Source organism: Oncorhynchus nerka, linkage group LG20, assembly GCF_034236695.1.
Source record: "Oncorhynchus nerka isolate Pitt River linkage group LG20, Oner_Uvic_2.0, whole genome shotgun sequence".
In the NCBI taxonomy this organism is placed as follows: Eukaryota; Metazoa; Chordata; class Actinopteri; order Salmoniformes; family Salmonidae; genus Oncorhynchus; species Oncorhynchus nerka.
The window spans coordinates 26,974,727-26,996,289 of NC_088415.1; the positions used below are offsets into that span (position 1 = coordinate 26,974,727).

At 44.5% G+C, this 21,563-nt stretch overlaps 1 protein-coding gene across 1 annotated transcript in view; it reads left to right on the forward strand.

Moving 5' to 3' along the window:
• Positions 1-1,308: 1,308 nt before the first annotated feature.
• The window catches only part of LOC115102170 (semaphorin-3B-like), a 168,196-nt gene continuing 147,941 nt past the window's right edge, over positions 1,309-21,563 (forward strand). Inside the window, 1 exon segment of the mRNA XM_065005351.1 lies at positions 1,309-1,600. The gene's annotated coding sequence lies outside the window, so the exon portion shown is untranslated.

Sequence of the window (21,563 nt, forward strand, 5' to 3'; positions counted from 1 at the left end):
AGAGAGAAGGAATAAGAGAGGAGAGAGAGAGGGAATGAGAGAGAAGGAATAAGAGAGGAGAGGGAGGGAAGGAATGAGAGAGAAGGAATAAGAGAGAGGAGAGAGAGGGAATGAGAGAGAGGGAGAGAGAGGGAATGAGAGAGAGGGAATAAGAGAGGAGAGGAAAGAGAGGGAGTGAGAGAGAAGGAATAAGAGAGGAGAGGAAAGAGAGGGAGTGAGAGAAGGAATAAGAGAGGAGATGAGAGAGAGGGAATGAGAGAGGAGAGAGAAGGAATGATAGAGAATGAGAGAGGAAAGGAGAGAGAAGGAATGATAGAGAAGGAATGAGAGAGATGGAATGATAGGGGAGAGGGAATGAAAGAGTAGAGGAGAGAGAAGGAATGAGAGAGAAGGAATGAAAAAGGGAATGAGAGAGGAGAGAGAAGGAATGAGAGAGAGGGAATGAGAGAGGGAATGAGAGAGGAGAGAGATGGAATGAGAGAGGAGAGGAAAGAGAGGGAGTGAGAGATGAGAGAGCGAGGAAAGAGAGGGAGTGAGGGAGGAGAAGAGAGAGAGGGAATGAGAGGAGAGAGGAATGAAAGAGGAGATGAGAGAGGGAATGAGAGAGAAGGAATAAGGGAGGAGAGAGAGGGAATGAGAGAGAAGGAATAAGAGGAGAGGGAATGAGAGAGAAGGAATAAGAGAGGAGAGAGAGGGAATGAGAGAGAAGGAATAAGAGAGGAGAGGGAGGGAAGGAATGAGAGAGAAGGAATAAGAGAGGAGAGAGGGAATGAGAAAGAGGGAATAAGAGAGGAGAGGAAAGAGAGGAATGAGAGAGAAGAATAAGAGAGGAGAGAGAGGGAATGAGAGAGAAGGAATAAGAGAGGAGGGAGGGAAGGAATGAGAGAAGGAATAAGAGAGGAGAGAGAGGGAATGAGAGAGAGGAGAGAGAGGGAATGAGAGAGAGGGAATAAGAGAGGAGAGAAAGAGAGGGAGTGAGAGAGAAGGAATAAGAGAGGAGAGGAAAGAGAGGGAGTGAGAGAAGGAATAAGAGAGGAGATGAGAGAGAGGGAATGAGAGAGGAGAGAGAGGGAATGAGAGAAAAGGAAAAGAGAGGAGAGGAGAGAGAGGGAATGAGAGAGAAGGAATAAGAGAGGAGAGGAGAGAGAAGGAATAAGAGAGGAGAGGAGAGAGAGGGAATGAGAGAGAAGGAATAAGAGAGGAGAGGGAGGGAAGGACTTTACCTTTGGACCATTACAGAGGGAGTGGCTTCAAAAGAAGGAGGAGGGTGTGTGTGTGTGTGTGTGTGTGTGTGTGTGTGTGTGTTTGTGTGTGTGTGTGTGTGTGTGAGAGAGAGAGAGAGAGAGAGAGCCGTTGAGCAGTGGGAGAGTGATAGAGTATATCAGTCAAAGAAAGAACCAAAAGGCTGAGGGAAAGAGTGTGAGAGAACTACTATGCCCTGTCCCACTCCATGAATGTATTCCCCTTCTCTACAGACGAGAGAGAGAGAGAGACTACCTTTCCTTACTCTGGACTCTACTGCTCCACCATGGCACCTGTCACAGACAGAGAGACACGGACCTAGGAGCGCTACAGTACGAGGAACACACAGAGTACAAAGGTAAGGCATTCCTTTCTTTATTTCCCAGTGGTTGTTATTGGGGTGTGTTTATCATGTGTCTGTTTTTTAAACAGTAGTTTGGGAGCAGAGTGTTTGTCAGTGTGGTTGTGTTTGTGTGAGTGAACTGGTCAGTGTTGTTGTAGTGGAGTTAAAGGTTCATGTTTGCCTTGCTCACAGCCTAGTGGTGTTTTTCAGTTAGAAAGTGTGAGAAAGTGGTCATTTTTCAGTTGGAGATTCAACATTTCTCACAACAGTTCTCTGAAAAGCCAGTTAGGTGCTTGTGCTAGAGTCAGTTTGAAGTAAAAGTAAGCATATTTAGTACATATTTCCATTTGCCTGGTCAGATGATTTTTCCTAATATTGACCAGTGGGACAAAATAGTATTCTCTCTCTTTACACCTGAAATCCCATACAGCCCAACTCTCTCTCTCCCTCCATCCCTCCCCATCTTTCCACACGGTCACTTCTGCACTTTCATCTAATTTAGCTCTGGCTTTTATCTCCTTTCTGCATGTTTTGTAAATGGCTCATTTTAACGAAGGGAGTTTATTCCTCTCTTTCTCTGTCTCTTTCTCTCCTTTCTCTAAAGAAGTAAAGATTACATTGAGAGAGACTCCCTCATACAGGCAGCTAATATCTGAAACCAATATTGTATTTTATCTGTGTGTCTGTGTCTGTCATCTCCAATAATTCTTGGTAGCTTCAGCCTTTTAACCCAGTGTGTTACTCAAAGACCCCATGTCCCCCTGGATACTGAACGCTCCTGAGCATCTCAGCTTAACAGTACGACTGTGTCTGAGTCTCTATGGAGTGCTCTACTGTAGATATCTGTGGTTCTAGTCAGTCTATTTCTCTGCTTCTCTCTCTCTCTCTCTCTCTCTCTCTCTCGCTCACTCACTCACTCACTCACTCACTCACTCACTCACTCACTCACTCACTCACTCACTCACTCACTCACTCACTCACTCACTCACTCACTCACTCACTCACTCACTCACTCACTCCTTGTGGTGAGTGCAGGCCAGAGGCTGGGCTACAAAGCGGCGGTGACTTTGGCGGTGTGGTGAGACTCTGTGTCTGTGTGCTTTGGGCTGGACGGGAATGTTACACATCACAGGGAGGGAGGGAGGGAGATGTAGAAAAATAGAGAGAGTGGAATAGGGAGAAAAATAGAGAGAGTGGAATAGGGAGAAAAATAGAGAGAGTGGAATAGGGAGGAAAATAGAGAGAGTGGAATAGGGAGAAAAATAGAGAGAGTGGAATAGGGAGAAAAATAGAGAGAGTGGAATAGGGAGAAAAATAGAGAGAGTGGAATAGGGAGGAAAATAGAGAGAGTGGAATAGGGAGAAAAATAGAGAGAGTGGAATAGGGAGAAAAATAGAGAGAGTGGAATAGGGAGAAAAATAGAGAGAGTGGAATAGGGAGAAAAATAGAGAGAGTGGAATAGGGAAAAATAGAGAGAGTGGAATAGGGAGAAAAATAGAGAGAGTGGAATAGGGAGAAAAAATAGAGAGAGTGGAATAGGGAGAAAAATAGAGAGAGTGGAATAGGGAGAAAAATAGAGAGAGTGGAATAGGGAGAAAAATAGAGAGAGTGGAATAGGGAGAAAAATAGAGAGAATGAAAAACAAACAGAGAGGAAGAAAGACATACAGTAGCAATGCCAGTTTTCTTTGTTTGAAATATATTTAATGGATGATGCTGATCTTTTGAAATATTGACTTGTTTGCTGCAGCTGGAGGGTCTAAAGAGGAGACAAGTTGTTCTGTCATTCACATAAAAAGCTAAATGCTGTCATCATCAACATTTTATCAGATGTATTTTTATTTTCAATCCAGTTTAATAAATGTAACAGTACAGGCATTTGATATGATACTCACCCTTGATGAGTAAGGTAATCCTCTCGCTCGCTCTCTCTCTCTCTCTCTCGGTGTGTGTGTGTGTGTGTGTGTGTGTGTGTGTGTGTGTGTGTGTGTGTGTGTGTGTGTGTGTGTGTGTGTGTGTGTGGAGACTCTTGTAGACTTACTATGCCACTGTTGACTGCAAAACTAAATCAGATGCTTCATCATTTGATTTACACTGTTAATGATCCCTGGTAATGATACACTGTTAATGATACACTGTTAATGATACACTGTTAATGATACACTGTTAATGATACCTGGTAATGATACACTGTTAATGATACACTGTTAATGATCCCTGGTAATGATACACTGTTAATGATACACTGTTAATGATCCCTGGTAATGATACACTGTTAATGATCCCTGGTAATGATACACTGTTAATGATACCTGATAATGATACACTGTTAATGATACACTGTTAATGATCCCTGGTAATGATACACTGTTAATGATCCCTGGTAATGATACACTGTTAATGATACACTGGTAATGTTCCCTGGTATTGATACACTGTTAATGATACACTGTTAATGATCTCTGGTAATGATACACTGTTAATGATACACTGTTAATGATCTCTGGTAATGATACACTGTTAATGATACACTGTTAATGATCTCTGGTAATGATACACTGTTAATGATCTCTGGTAATGATAAACTGTTAATGATACACTGGTAATGATCCCTGGTATTGATACACTGGTAATGATACACTGTTAATGATCCCTGGTAATGATACACTGTTAATGATCCTGGTAATGATACACTGTTAATGATCCCTGGTAATGATACACTGTTAATGATACACTGTTAATGATCCCTGGTAATGATACACTGTTAATGATACACTGTTAATGATCCCTGGTAATGATCCCTGGTAATGATACACTGTTAATGATACACTGTTAATGATCCCTCGTAATGATACACTATTAATGATCCCTGGTAATGATACACTGTTAATGATCCCTGGTAATGATACACTGTTAATGATACACTGTTAATGATCCCTGGTAATGATACACTGTTAATGATCCCTGGTAATGATACACTGTAAATGATACACTGTTAATGATCCCTGGTAATGATACACTGTTAATGATACACTGTTAATGATCCCTGGTAATGATCACTTGCCCCTTATGTTTTCCCTTGAACTAATCTGTAAAGGAGGAAGAACGGTTTGAGAGAAATGGTTTTAGGGAACAACTTGGCAAAGGGAGACTGTTTATATAAACACAGAGCCTCATACAGTAGATACAGTATGGTCAGGAGTGTTCTGACCAGGAACAACTTGGCAAAGGGAGACTGTTTATATCATCACAGAGCCTCATACAGTAGGTACAGTATGGTCAGGAGTGTTCTGACCAGGAACAACTTGGCAAAGGGAGACTGTTTATATCATCACAGAGCCTCATACAGTAGGTACAGTATGGTCAGGAGTGTTCTGACCAGGAACAACTTGGCAAAGGGAGACTGTTTATATCATCACAGAGCCTCATACAGTAGGTACAGTATGGTCAGGAGTGTTCTGACCAGGAACAACTTGGCACAGGGAGACTGTTTATATAAACACAGAGCCTCATACAGTAGGTACAGTATGGTCAGGAGTGTTCTGACCAGGAACAACTTGGCACAGTGAGACTGTTTATATAAACACAGAGCCTCATACAGTAGGTACAGTATGGTCAGGAGTGTTCTGACCAGGAACAACTTGGCAAAGGGAGACTGTTTATATAAACACAGAGCCTCATACAGTAGGTACAGTATGGTCAGGAGTGTTCTGACCAGGAACAACTTGGCACAGTGAGACTGTTTATATAAACAAAGAGCCTCATACAGTAGGTACAGTATGGTCAGGAGTGATCTGACCAGGAACAACTTGGCACAGGGAGACTGTTTATATAAACACAGAGCCTCATACAGTAGGTACAGTATGGTCAGGAGTGTTCTGACCAGGAACAACTTGGCACAGTGAGACTGTTTATATAAACACAGAGCCTCATACAGTAGGTACAGTATGGTCAGGAGTGTTCTGACCAGGAACAACTTGGCACAGGGAGATTGTGTATATCATCACAGAGCCTCATACAGTAGGTACAGTGGGGTCAGGAGTGTTCTGACCAGGAACAACTTGACAAAGGGAGACTGTTTATATCATCACAGAGCCTCATACAGTAGGTACAGTGGGGTCAGGAGTGTTCTGACCAGGAACAACTTGGCACAGGGAGACTGTTTATATCACCACAGAACCTCATACAGTAGGTACAGTATGGTCAGGAGTGTTCTGACCAGGAACAACTTGGCAAAGGGAGACTGTTTATATAAACACAGAGCATCATACAGTAGGTACAGTATGGTCAGGAGTGTTCTGACCAGGAACAACTTGGCAAAGGGAGACTGTGTATATCATCACAGAGCCTCATACAGTAGGTACAGTGGGGTCAGGAGTGTTCTGACCAGGAACAACTTGGCACAGGGAGACTGTTTATATCACCACAGAGCCTCATACAGTAGGTACAGTATGGTCAGGAGTGTTCTGACCAGGAACAACTTGGCAAAGGGAGACTGTTTATATAAACACAGAGCCTCATACAGTAGGTACAGTATGGTCAGGAGTGTTCTGACCAGGAACAACTTGGCACAGGGAGACTGTTTATATAAACACAGAGCCTCATACAGTAGGTACAGTATGGTCAGGAGTGTTCTGACCAGGAACAACTTGGCAAAGGGAGACTGTTTATATAAACACAGAGCCTCATACAGTAGGTACAGTATGGTCAGGAGTGTTCTGACCAGGAACAACTTGGCACAGGGAGACTGTTTATATAAACACAGAGCCTCATACAGTAGGTACAGTATGGTCAGGAGTGTTCTGACCAGGAACAACTTGGCAAAGGGAGACTGTTTATATAAACACAGAGCCTCATACAGTAGGTACAGTATGGTCAGGAGTGTTCTGACCAGGAACAACTTGGCACAGTGAGACTGTTTATATAAACAAAGAGCCTCATACAGTAGGTACAGTATGGTCAGGAGTGATCTGACCAGGAACAACTTGGCACAGGGAGACTGTTTATATAAACACAGAGCCTCATACAGTAGGTACAGTATGGTCAGGAGTGTTCTGACCAGGAACAACTTGGCACAGTGAGACTGTTTATATAAACACAGAACCTCATACAGTAGGTACAGTATGGTCAGGAGTGTTCTGACCAGGAACAACTTGGCACAGGGAGACTGTGTATATCATCACAGAGCCTCATACAGTAGGTACAGTGGGGTCAGGAGTGTTCTGACCAGGAACAACTTGACAAAGGGAGACTGTTTATATCATCACAGAGCCTCATACAGTAGGTACAGTGGGGTCAGGAGTGTTCTGACCAGGAACAACTTGGCACAGGGAGACTGTTTATATAAACACAGAGCCTCATACAGTAGGTACAGTGGGATCAGGAGTGTTCTGACCAGGAACAACTTGGCAAAGGGAGACTGTTTATATAAACACAGAGCCTCATACAGTAGGTACAGTATGGTCAGGAGTGTTCTGACCAGGAACAACTTGGCAAAGGGAGACTGTTTATATAAACACAGAGCCTCATACAGTAGGTACAGTATGGTCAGGAGTGTTCTGACCAGGAACAACTTGGCAAAGGGAGACTGTTTATATAAACACAGAGCCTCATACAGTAGGTACAGTATGGTCAGGAGTGTTCTGACCAGGAACAACTTGGCAAAGGGAGACTGTTTATATAAACACAGAGCCTCATACAGTAGGTCGAGTATGGTCAGGAGTGTTCTGACCAGGAACAACTTGGCACAGTGAGACTGTTTATATAAACACAGAGCCTCATACAGTAGGTACAGTGGGGTCAGGAGTGTTCTGACCAGGAACAACTTGGCACAGGGAGACTGTTTATATAAACACAGAGCCTCATACAGTAGATACAGTGGGGTCAGGAGTGATCTGACCAGGAACAACTTGGCAAAGGGAGACTGTTTATATAAACACAGAGTCTCATACAGTAGATACAATGGGGTCAGGAGTGATCTGACCAGGAACAACTTGGCACAGGGAGACTGTTTATATAAACACAGAGCCTCATACAGTAGGTACAGTATGGTCAGGAGTGTTCTGACCAGGAACAACTTGGCACAGTGAGACTGTTTATATAAACACAGAGCCTCATACAGTAGGTACAGTATGGTCAGGAGTGTTCTGACCTGGAACAACTTGGCACAGGGAGACTGTTTATATAAACACACAGCCTCATACAGTAGGTACAGTATGGTCAGGAGTGTTCTGACCAGGAACAACTTGGCACAGTGAGACTGTTTATATAAACACAGAGCCTCATACAGTAGGTACAGTATGGTCAGGAGTGTTCTGACCAGGAACAACTTGGCAAAGGGAGACTGTTTATATAAACACAGAGCCTCATACAGTAGGTACAGTATGGTCAGGAGTGTTCTGACCAGGAACAACTTGGCACAGGGAGACTGTTTATATAAACACAGAGCCTCTTACAGTAGGTACAGTATGGTCAGGAGTGTTCTGACCAGGAACAACTTGGCAAAGGGAGACTGTTTATATAAACACAGAGCCTCATACAGTAGGTACAGTATGGTCAGGAGTGTTCTGACCAGGAACAACTTGGCACAGGGAGACTGTGTATATCATCACAGAGCCTCATATAGTAGGTACAGTGGGGTCAGGAGTGTTCTGACCAGGAACAACTTGACAAAGGGAGACTGTTTATATCATCACAGAGCCTCATACAGTAGGTACAGTGGGGTCAGGAGTGTTCTGACCAGGAACAACTTGGCACAGGGAGACTGTTTATATTACCACAGAGCCTCATACAGTAGGTACAGTATGGTCAGGAGTGTTCTGACCAGGAACAACTTGGCACAGTGAGACTGTTTATATAAACACAGAGCCTCATACAGTAGGTACAGTATGGTCAGGAGTGTTCTGACCAGGAACAACTTGGCAAGGGAGACTGTTTATATAAACACAGAGCCTCATACAGTAGGTACAGTATGGTCAGGAGTGTTCTGACCAGGAACAACTTGGCACAGGGAGACTGTTTATATAAACACACAGCCTCATACAGTAGGTACAGTATGGTCAGGAGTGTTCTGACCAGGAACAACTTGGCAAAGGGAGACTGTTTATATAAACACAGAGCCTCATACAGTAGGTACAGTATGGTCAGGAGTGTTCTGACCAGGAACAACTTGGCACAGGAGACTGTTTATATAAACACAGAGCCTCTTACAGTAGGTACAGTATGGTCAGGAGTGTTCTGACCAGGAACAACTTGGCAAAGGGAGACTGTTTATATAAACACAGAGCCTCATACAGTAGGTACAGTATGGTCAGGAGTGTTCTGACCAGGAACAACTTGGCACAGGGAGACTGTGTATATCATCACAGAGCCTCATATAGTAGGTACAGTGGGGTCAGGAGTGTTCTGACCAGGAACAACTTGACAAAGGGAGACTGTTTATATCATCACAGAGCCTCATACAGTAGGTACAGTATGGTCAGGAGTGTTCTGACCAGGAACAACTTGGCACAGTGAGACTGTTTATATAAACACAGAGCCTCATACAGTAGGTACAGTATGGTCAGGAGTGTTCTGACCTGGAACAACTTGGCACAGGGAGACTGTTTATATAAACACACAGCCTCATACAGTAGGTACAGTATGGTCAGGAGTGTTCTGACCAGGAACAACTTGGCACAGTGAGACTGTTTATATAAACACAGAGCCTCATACAGTAGGTACAGTATGGTCAGGAGTGTTCTGACCAGGAACAACTTGGCAAAGGGAGACTGTTTATATAAACACAGAGCCTCATACAGTAGGTACAGTATGGTCAGGAGTGTTCTGACCAGGAACAACTTGGCACAGGGAGACTGTTTATATAAACACAGAGCCTCTTACAGTAGGTACAGTATGGTCAGGAGTGTTCTGACCAGGAACAACTTGGCACAGGGAGACTGTGTATATCATCACAGAGCCTCATACAGTAGGTACAGTGGGGTCAGGAGTGTTCTGACCAGGAACAACTTGACAAAGGGAGACTGTTTATATCATCACAGAGCCTCATACAGTAGGTACAGTGGGGTCAGGAGTGTTCTGACCAGGAACAACTTGGCACAGGGAGACTGTTTATATAAACACAGAGCCTCATACAGTAGGTACAGTGGGATCAGGAGTGTTCTGACCAGGAACAACTTGGCACAGGGAGACTGTTTATATAACCACAGAGCCTCATACAGTAGGTACAGTATGGTCAGGAGTGTTCTGACCAGGAACAACTTGGCACAGGAAGACTGTTTATATAAACACAGAGCCTCATACAGTAGGTACAGTATGGTCAGGAGTGTTCTGACCAGGAACAACTTGGCAAAGGGAGACTGTTTATATAAACACAGAGCCTCATACAGTAGGTACAGTATGGTCAGGAGTGTTCTGACCAGGAACAACTTGGCAAAGGGAGACTGTTTATATAAACACAGAGCCTCATACAGTAGGTACAGTATGGTCAGGAGTGTTCTGACCAGGAACAACTTGGCAAAGGGAGACTGTTTATATAAACACAGAGCCTCATACAGTAGGTCGAGTATGGTCAGGAGTGTTCTGACCAGGAACAACTTGGCACAGTGAGACTGTTTATATAAACACAGAGCCTCATACAGTAGGTACAGTGGGGTCAGGAGTGTTCTGACCAGGAACAACTTGGCAAAGGGAGACTGTTTATATAAACACAGAGCCTCATACAGTAGGTACAGTATGGTCAGGAGTGTTCTGACCAGGAACAACTTGGCAAAGGGAGACTGTTTATATAAACACAGAGCCTCATACAGTAGGTTGAGTATGGTCAGGAGTGTTCTGACCAGGAACAACTTGGCACAGTGAGACTGTTTATATAAACACAGAGCCTCATACAGTAGGTACAATGGGGTCAGGAGTGTTCTGACCAGGAACAACTTGGCACAGGGAGACTGTTTATATAAATACAGAGCCTCATACAGTAGATACAGTGGGGTCAGGAGTGATCTGACCAGCAACAACTTGGCAAAGGGAGACTGTTTATATAAACACAGAGTCTCATACAGTAGATACAATGGGGTCAGGAGTGATCTGACCAGGAACAACTTGGCACAGGGAGACTGTTTATATAAACACAGAGCCTCATACAGTAGGTACAGTATGGTCAGGAGTGTTCTGACCAGGAACAACTTGGCACAGTGAGACTGTTTATATAAACACAGAGCCTCATACAGTAGGTACAGTATGGTCAGGAGTGTTCTGACCTGGAACAACTTGGCACAGGGAGACTGTTTATATAAACACACAGCCTCATACAGTAGGTACAGTATGGTCAGGAGTGTTCTGACCAGGAACAACTTGGCACAGTGAGACTGTTTATATAAACACAGAGCCTCATACAGTAGGTACAGTATGGTCAGGAGTGTTCTGACCAGGAACAACTTGGCAAAGGGAGACTGTTTATATAAACACAGAGCCTCATACAGTAGGTACAGTATGGTCAGGAGTGTTCTGACCAGGAACAACTTGGCACAGGGAGACTGTTTATATAAACACAGAGCCTCTTACAGTAGGTACAGTATGGTCAGGAGTGTTCTGACCAGGAACAACTTGGCACAGGGAGACTGTGTATATCATCATAGAGCCTCATATAGTAGGTACAGTGGGGTCAGGAGTGTTCTGACCAGGAACAACTTGACAAAGGGAGACTGTTTATATCATCACAGAGCCTCATACAGTAGGTACAGTGGGGTCAGGAGTGTTCTGACCAGGAACAACTTGGCACAGGGAGACTGTTTATATTACCACAGAGCCTCATACAGTAGGTACAGTATGGTCAGGAGTGTTCTGACCAGGAACAACTTGGCACAGGGAGACTGTTTATATAAACACAGAGCCTCTTACAGTAGGTACAGTATGGTCAGGAGTGTTCTGACCAGGAACAACTTGGCAAAGGGAGACTGTTTATATAAACACAGAGCCTCATACAGTAGGTACAGTATGGTCAGGAGTGTTCTGACCAGGAACAACTTGGCACAGGGAGACTGTGTATATCATCACAGAGCCTCATATAGTAGGTACAGTGGGGTCAGGAGTGTTCTGACCAGGAACAACTTGACAAAGGGAGACTGTTTATATCATCACAGAGCCTCATACAGTAGGTACAGTATGGTCAGGAGTGTTCTGACCAGGAACAACTTGGCACAGTGAGACTGTTTATATAAACACAGAGCCTCATACAGTAGGTACAGTATGGTCAGGAGTGTTCTGACCTGGAACAACTTGGCACAGGGAGACTGTTTATATAAACACACAGCCTCATACAGTAGGTACAGTATGGTCAGGAGTGTTCTGACCAGGAACAACTTGGCACAGTGAGACTGTTTATATAAACACAGAGCCTCATACAGTAGGTACAGTATGGTCAGGAGTGTTCTGACCAGGAACAACTTGGCAAAGGGAGACTGTTTATATAAACACAGAGCCTCATACAGTAGGTACAGTATGGTCAGGAGTGTTCTGACCAGGAACAACTTGGCACAGGGAGACTGTTTATATAAACACAGAGCCTCTTACAGTAGGTACAGTATGGTCAGGAGTGTTCTGACCAGGAACAACTTGGCAAAGGGAGACTGTTTATATAAACACAGAGCCTCATACAGTAGGTACAGTATGGTCAGGAGTGTTCTGACCAGGAACAACTTGGCACAGGGAGACTGTGTATATCATCACAGAGCCTCATACAGTAGGTACAGTGGGGTCAGGAGTGTTCTGACCACGAACAACTTGACAAAGGGAGACTGTTTATATCATCACAGAGCCTCATACAGTAGGTACAGTGGGGTCAGGAGTGTTCTGACCAGGAACAACTTGGCACAGGGAGACTGTTTATATAAACACAGAGCCTCATACAGTAGGTACAGTGGGATCAGGAGTGTTCTGACCAGGAACAACTTGGCAAAGGGAGACTGTTTATATAAACACAGAGCCTCATACAGTAGGTCGAGTATGGTCAGGAGTGTTCTGACCAGGAACAACTTGGCACAGTGAGACTGTTTATATAAACACAGAGCCTCATACAGTAGGTACAGTGGGGTCAGGAGTGTTCTGACCAGGAACAACTTGGCACAGGGAGACTGTTTATATAAATACAGAGCCTCATACAGTAGATACAGTGGGGTCAGGAGTGATCTGACCAGGAACAACTTGGCAAAGGGAGACTGTTTATATAAACACAGAGTCTCATACAGTAGATACAATGGGGTCAGGAGTGATCTGACCAGGAACAACTTGGCACAGGGAGACTGTTTATATAAACACAGAGCCTCATACAGTAGGTACAGTATGGTCAGGAGTGTTCTGACCAGGAACAACTTGGCACAGTGAGACTGTTTATATAAACACAGAGCCTCATACAGTAGGTACAGTATGGTCAGGAGTGTTCTGACCTGGAACAACTTGGCACAGGGAGACTGTTTATATAAACACACAGCCTCATACAGTAGGTACAGTATGGTCAGGAGTGTTCTGACCAGGAACAACTTGGCACAGTGAGACTGTTTATATAAACACAGAGCCTCATACAGTAGGTACAGTATGGTCAGGAGTGTTCTGACCAGGAACAACTTGGCAAAGGGAGACTGTTTATATAAACACAGAGCCTCATACAGTAGGTACAGTATGGTCAGGAGTGTTCTGACCAGGAACAACTTGGCACAGGGAGACTGTTTATATAAACACAGAGCCTCTTACAGTAGGTACAGTATGGTCAGGAGTGTTCTGACCAGGAACAACTTGGCAAAGGGAGACTGTTTATATAAACACAGAGCCTCATACAGTAGGTACAGTATGGTCAGGAGTGTTCTGACCAGGAACAACTTGGCACAGGGAGACTGTGTATATCATCACAGAGCCTCATATAGTAGGTACAGTGGGGTCAGGAGTGTTCTGACCAGGAACAACTTGACAAAGGGAGACTGTTTATATCATCACAGAGCCTCATACAGTAGGTACAGTGGGGTCAGGAGTGTTCTGACCAGGAACAACTTGGCACAGGGAGACTGTTTATATTACCACAGAGCCTCATACAGTAGGTACAGTATGGTCAGGAGTGTTCTGACCAGGAACAACTTGGCACAGTGAGACTGTTTATATAAACACAGAGCCTCATACAGTAGGTACAGTATGGTCAGGAGTGTTCTGACCAGGAACAACTTGGCAAAGGGAGACTGTTTATATAAACACAGAGCCTCATACAGTAGGTACAGTATGGTCAGGAGTGTTCTGACCAGGAACAACTTGGCACAGGGAGACTGTTTATATAAACACACAGCCTCATACAGTAGGTACAGTATGGTCAAGAGTGTTCTGACCAGGAATAACTTGGCACAGGGAGACTGTTTATATAAACACAGAGCCTCATACAGTAGGTACAGTATGGTCAGGAGTGTTCTGACCAGGAACAACTTGGCAAAGGGAGACTGTTTATATAAACACAGAGCCTCATACAGTAGATACAATGGGGTCAGGAGTGTTCTGACCAGGAACAACTTGGCACAGGGAGACTGTTTATATAAACACAGAGCCTCATACAGTAGATACAGTGGGGTCAGGAGTGATCTGACCAGGAACAACTTGGCACAGGGAGACTGTTTATATAAACACAGAGCCTGATACAGTAGGTACATTATGGTCAGGAGTGTTCTGACCAGGAACAACTTGGCAAAGGGAGACTGTTTATATAAACACAGAGTCTCATACAGTAGATACAATGGGGTCATGAGTGATCTGACCAGGAACAACTTGGCACAGGGAGACTGTTTATATAAACACAGAGCCTCATACAGTAGGTACAGTATGGTCAGGAGTGTTCTGACCAGGAACAACTTGGCACAGTGAGACTGTTTATATAAACACAGAGCCTCATACAGTAGGTACAGTATGGTCAGGAGTGTTCTGACCAGGAACAACTTGGCACAGGAGACTGTTTATCATCACAGAGCCTCATATAGTAGGTACAGTGGGGTCAGGAGTGTTCTGACCAGGAACAACTTGGCAAGGGAGACTGTTTATATCATCACAGAGCCTCATACAGTAGGTACAGTGGGGTCAGGAGTGTTCTGACCAGGAACAACTTGGCACAGGGAGACTGTTTATATCACCACAGAGCCTCATACAGTAGGTACAGTATGGTCAGGAGTGTTCTGACCAGGAACAACTTGGCACAGGGAGACTGTTTATATCAACACAGAGCCTCATACAGTAGGTACAGTATGGTCAGGAGTGTTCTGACCAGGAACAACTTGGCACAGTGAGACTGTTTATATAAACACAGAGCCTCATACAGTAGGTACAGTATGGTCAGGAGTGTTCTGACCAGGAACAACTTGGCAAAGGGAGACTGTTTATATAAACACAGAGCCTCATACAGTAGGTACAGTATGGTCAGGAGTGTTCTGACCAGGAACAACTTGGCACAGGGAGACTGTTTATATAAACACAGAGCCTCTTACAGTAGGTACAGTATGGTCAGGAGTGTTCTGACCAGGAACAACTTGGCAAAGGGAGACTGTTTATATAAACACAGAGCCTCATACAGTAGGTACAGTATGGTCAGGAGTGTTCTGACCAGGAACAACTTGGCACAGGGAGACTGTGTATATCATCACAGAGCCTCATATAGTAGGTACAGTGGGGTCAGGAGTGTTCTGACCAGGAACAACTTGACAAAGGGAGACTGTTTATATCATCACAGAGCCTCATACAGTAGGTACAGTGGGGTCAGGAGTGTTCTGACCAGGAACAACTTGGCACAGGGAGACTGTTTATATTACCACAGAGCCTCATACAGTAGGTACAGTATGGTCAGGAGTGTTCTGACCAGGAACAACTTGGCACAGTGAGACTGTTTATATAAACACAGAGCCTCATACAGTAGGTACAGTATGGTCAGGAGTGTTCTGACCAGGAACAACTTGGCAAAGGGAAACTGTTTATATAAACACAGAGCCTCATACAGTAGGTACAGTATGGTCAGGAGTGTTCTGACCAGGAACAACTTGGCACAGGGAGACTGTTTATATAAACACACAGCCTCATACAGTAGGTACAGTATGGTCAAGAGTGTTCTGACCAGGAATAACTTGGCACAGGGAGACTGTTTATATAAACACAGAGCCTCATACAGTAGGTACAGTATGGTCAGGAGTGTTCTGACCAGGAACAACTTGGCAAAGGGAGACTGTTTATATAAACACAGAGCCTCATACAGTAGGTCGAGTATGGTCAGGAGTGTTCTGACCAGGAACAACTTGGCACAGTGAGACTGTTTATATAAACACAGAGCCTCATACAGTAGGTACAGTGGGGTCAGGAGTGTTCTGACCAGGAACAACTTGGCACAGGGAGACTGTTTATATAAACACAGAGCCTCATACAGTAGATACAGTGGGGTCAGGAGTGATCTGACCAGGAACAACTTGGCACAGGGAGACTGTTTATATAAACACAGAGCCTCATACAGTAGGTACAGTATGGTCAGGAGTGTTCTGACCAGGAACAACTTGGCAAAGGGAGACTGTTTATATAAACACAGAGCCTCATACAGTAGATACAATGGGGTCAGGAGTGATCTGACCAGGAACAACTTGGCACAGGGAGATTGTTTATATAAACACAGAGCCTCATACAGTAGGTACAGTATGGTCAGGAGTGTTCTGACCAGGAACAACTTGGCACAGGGAGACTGTGTATATCATCACATAGCCTCATATAGTAGGTACAGTGGGGTCAGGAGTGTTCTGACCAGGAACAACTTGACAAAGGGAGACTGTTTATATCATCACAGAGCCTCATACAGTAGGTACAGTGGGGTCAGGAGTGTTCTGACCAGGAACAACTTGGCACAGGGAGACTGTTTATATTACCACAGAGTCTCATACAGTAGGTACAGTATGGTCAGGAGTGTTCTGACCAGGAACAACTTGGCAAAGGGAGACTGTTTATATAAACACAGAGCCACATACAGTAGGTACAGTATGGTCAGCAGTGTTCTGACCAGGAACAACTTGGCACAGGGAGACTGTTTATATAAACACAGAGCCTCTTACAGTAGGTACAGTATGGTCAGGAGTGTTCTGACCAGGAACAACTTGGCAAAGGGAGACTGTTTATATAAACACAGAGCCTCATACAGTAGGTACAGTATGGTCAGGAGTGTTCTGACCAGGAACAACTTGGCACAGTGAGACTGTTTATATAAACACAGAGCCTCATACAGTAGGTACAGTATGGTCAGGAGTGTTCTGACCAGGAACAACTTGGCAAGGAGACTGTTTATATAAACACAGAGCCTCATACAGTAGGTACAGTATGGTCAGGAGTGTTCTGACCAGGAACAACTTGGCACAGGGAGACTGTTTATATAAACACAGAGCCTCATACAGTAGGTACAGTATGGTCAGGAGTGTTCTGACCAGGAACAACTTGGCAAAGGGAGACTGTTTATATAAACACAGAGCCTCATACAGTAGGTACAGTATGGTCAGGAGTGTTCTGACCAGGAACAACTTGGCAAGGGGAGGTTTATATAGAGCCTCATGTTTATGGTCAGGAGTGTTCTGACCAGGAACACAGTGAGACTGTTTATATAAACACAGCCTCATACAGTAGGTACAGTATGGTCAGGAGTGTTCTGACCAGGAACAACTTGGCAAAAGGAGACTGTTTATATAAACACAGAGCCTCATACAGTAGGTACAGTATGGTCAGGAGTGTTCTGACCAGGAACAACTTGGCAGGTGTTACAGTATGGTCAAGTACCAGGAACAACTAAACACAGAGCCTCATACAGTAGGTACAGTATGGTCAGGAGTGTTCTGACCAGGAACAACTTGGCAAAGGGAGACTGTTTATATAAACACAGAGCCTCATACAGTAGGTCGAGTATGGTCAGGAGTGTTCTGACCAGGAACAACTTGGCACAGTGAGACTGTTTATATAAACACAGAGCCTCATACAGTAGGTACAGTGGGGTCAGGAGTGTTCTGACCAGGAACAACTTGGCACAGGGAGACTGTTTATATAAACACAGAGCCTCATACAGTAGATACAGTGGGGTCAGGAGTGATCTGACCAGGAACAACTTGGCACAGGGAGACTGTTTATATAAACACAGAGCCTGATACAGTAGGTACATTATGGTCAGGAGTGTTCTGACCAGGAACAACTTGGCAAAGGGAGACTGTTTATATAAACACAGAGTCTCATACAGTAGATACAATGGGGTCAGGAGTGATCTGACCAGGAACAACTTGGCACAGGGAGACTGTTTATATAAACACAGAGCCTCATACAGTAGGTACAGTATGGTCAGGAGTGTTCTGACCAGGAACAACTTGGCACAGGGAGACTGTGTATATCATCACAGAGCCTCATATAGTAGGTACAGTGGGGTCAGGAGTGTTCTGACCAGGAACAACTTGACAAAGGGAGACTGTTTATATCATCACAGAGCCTCATACAGTAGGTACAGTGGGGTCAGGAGTGTTCTGACCAGGAACAACTTGGCACAGGGAGACTGTTTATATCACCACAGAGCCTCATACAGTAGGTACAGTATGGTCAGGAGTGTTCTGACCAGGAACAACTTGGCACAGGGAGACTGTTTATATCAACACAGAGCCTCATACAGTAGGTACAGTATGGTCAGGAGTGTTCTGACCAGGAACAACTTGGCACAGTGAGACTGTTTATATAAACACATAGCCTCATACAGTAGGTACAGTATGGTCAGGAGTGTTCTGACCTTGAACAACTTGGCAAAGGGAGACTGTTTATATAAACACAGAGCCTCATACAGTAGGTACAGTATGGTCAGGAGTGTTCTGACCAGGAACAACTTGGCAAAGGGAGACTGTTTATATAAACACAGAGCCTCATACAGTAGGTACAGTATGGTCAGGAGTGTTCTGACCAGGAACAACTTGGCACAGGGAGACTGTTTATATCACCACAGAGCCTCATACAGTAGGTACAGTATGGTCAGGAGTGTTCTGACCAGGAACAACTTGGCACAGGGAGACTGTTTATATAAACACAGAGCCTCATACAGTAGGTACAGTGGGATCAGGAGTGTTCCGACCAGGAAAAACTTGGCACAGGGAGACTGTTTATATAAACACAGAGCCTCATACAGTAGGTATAGTATGGTCAGGAGTGTTCTGACCAGGAACAACTTGGCAAAGGGAGACTGTTTATATAAACACAGAGCCTCATACAGTAGGTACAGTATGGTCAGGAGTGTTCTGACCAGGAACAACTTGGCACAGGGAGACTGTTTATATAAACACAGAGCCTCATACAGTAGGTACAGTATGGTCAGGAGTGTTCTGACCAGGAACAACTTGGCACAGGGAGACTGTTTATATAAACACACAGCCTCATACAGTAGGTACAGTATGGTCAGGAGTGTTCTGACCAGGAACAACTTGGCACAGTGAGACTGTTTATATAAACACAGAGCCTCATACAGTAGGTACAGTATGGTCAGGAGTGTTCTGACCAGGAACAACTTGGCAAAGGGAGACTGTTTATATAAACACAGAGCCTCATACAGTAGGTACAGTATGGTCAGGAGTGTTCTGACCAGGAACAACTTGGCACAGGAGACTGTTTATATAAACACAGAGCCTCTTACAGTAGGTACAGTATGGTCAGGAGTGTTCTGACCAGGAACAACTTGGCAAAGGGAGACTGTTTATATAAACACAGAGCCTCATACAGTAGGTACAGTATGGTCAGGAGTGTTCTGACCAGGAACAACTTGGCACAGGGAGACTGTGTATATCATCACAGAGCCTCATATAGTAGGTACAGTGGGGTCAGGAGTGTTCTGACCAGGAACAACTTGACAAAGGAGACTGTTTATATCATCACAGAGCCTCATACAGTAGGTACAGTGGGGTCAGGAGTGTTCTGACCAGGAACAACTTGGCACAGGGAGACTGTTTATATCACCACAGAGCCTCATACAGTAGGTACAGTATGGTCAGGAGTGTTCTGACCAGGAACAACTTGGCACAGGGAGACTGTTTATATAAACACAGAGCCTCATACAGTAGGTACAGTGGGATCAGGAGTGTTCTGACCAGGAACAACTTGGCACAGGGAGACTGTTTATATAAACACAGAGCCTCATACAGTAGGTACAGTATGGTCAGGAGTGTTCTGACCAGGAACAACTTGGCAAAGGGAGACTGTTTATATAAACACAGAGCCTCATACAGTAGGTACAGTATGGTCAGGAGTGTTCTGACCAGGAACAACTTGGCACAGGGAGACTGTTTATATAAACACAGAGCCTCATACAGTAGGTACAGTATGGTCAGGAGTGTTCTGACCAGGAACAACTTGGCACAGGGAGACTGTTTATATAAACACACAGCCTCATACAGTAGGTACAGTATGGTCAGGAGTGTTCTGACCAGGAACAACTTGGCAAAGGGAGACTGTTTATATAAACACAGATTCTCTTACAGTAGGTACAGTATGGTCAGTAGTGTTCTGACCAGGAACAACTTGGCAAAGGGAGACTGTTTATATAAACACAGAGCCTCATACAGTAGGTACAGTATGGTCAGGAGTGTTCTGACCAGGACCAACTTGGCACAGGGAGACTGTGTATATCATCACAGAGCCTCATACAGTAGGTACAGTGGGGTCAGGAGTGTTCTGACCTGGAACAACTTGACAAAGGGAGACTGTTTATATCATCACAGAGCCTCATACAGTAGGTACAGTGGGGTCAGGAGTGTTCTGACCAGGAACAACTTGGCACAGGGAGACTGTTTATATAATCACACAGCCTCATACAGTAGGTACAGTATGGTCAGGAGTGTTCTGACCAGGAACAACTTGGCACAGGGAGACTGTTTATATAAACACACAGCCTCATACAGTAGGTACAGTTGGGTCAGGAGTGTTCTGACCAGAAACAACTTGGCAAAGGGAGACTGTTTATATAAACACAGAGCCTCATACAGTAGGTACAGTATGGTCAGGAGTGTTCTGACCAGGAACAACTTGGCACAGGGAGACTGTTTATATAAACACACAGCCTCATACAGTAGGTACAGTATGGTCAGGAGTGTTCTGACCAGGAACAACTTGGCAAAGGGAGACTGTTTATATAAACACAGAGCCTCATACAGTAGGTACAGTATGGTCAGGAGTGTTCTGACCAGGAACAACTTGGCACAGGGAGACTGTTTATATAAACACAGAGCCTCATACAGTAGGTACAGTATGGTCAGGAGTGTTCTGACCAGGAACAACTTGGCAAAGGGAGACTGTTTATATAAACACAGAGCCTCATACAGTAGGTACAGTATGGTCAGGAGTGTTCTGACCAGGAACAACTTGACACAGTTAGACTGTTTATATAAACACAGAGCCTCAAACAGTAGGTACAGTGGGGTCAGGAGTGTTCTGACCAGGAACATTTTGGCACAGGGAGACTGTTTATATAAACACAGAGCCTCATACAGTAGATACAATGGGGTCAGGAGTGATCTGACCAGGAACAACTTGGCACAGGGAGACTGTTTATATAAACACAGAGCCTCATACAGTAGGTACAGTATGGTCAGGAGTGTTCTGACCAGGAACAACTTGGCACAGTGAGACTGTTTATATAAACACAGAGCCTCATACAGTAGGTACAGTATGGTCAGGAGTGTTCTGACCAGGAACAACTTGGCACAGGGAGACTGTGTATATAAACACAGAGCCTCATACAGTAGGTACAGTGGGGTCAGGAGTGTTCTGACCAGGAACAACTTGGCACCGGGAGACTGTTTATATAAACACAGAGCCTCAAACAGTAGGTACAGTGGGGTCAGGAGTGTTCTGACCAGGAACATTTTGGCACAGGGAGACTGTTTATATAAACACAGAGCCTCATACAGTAGATACAATGGGGTCAGGAG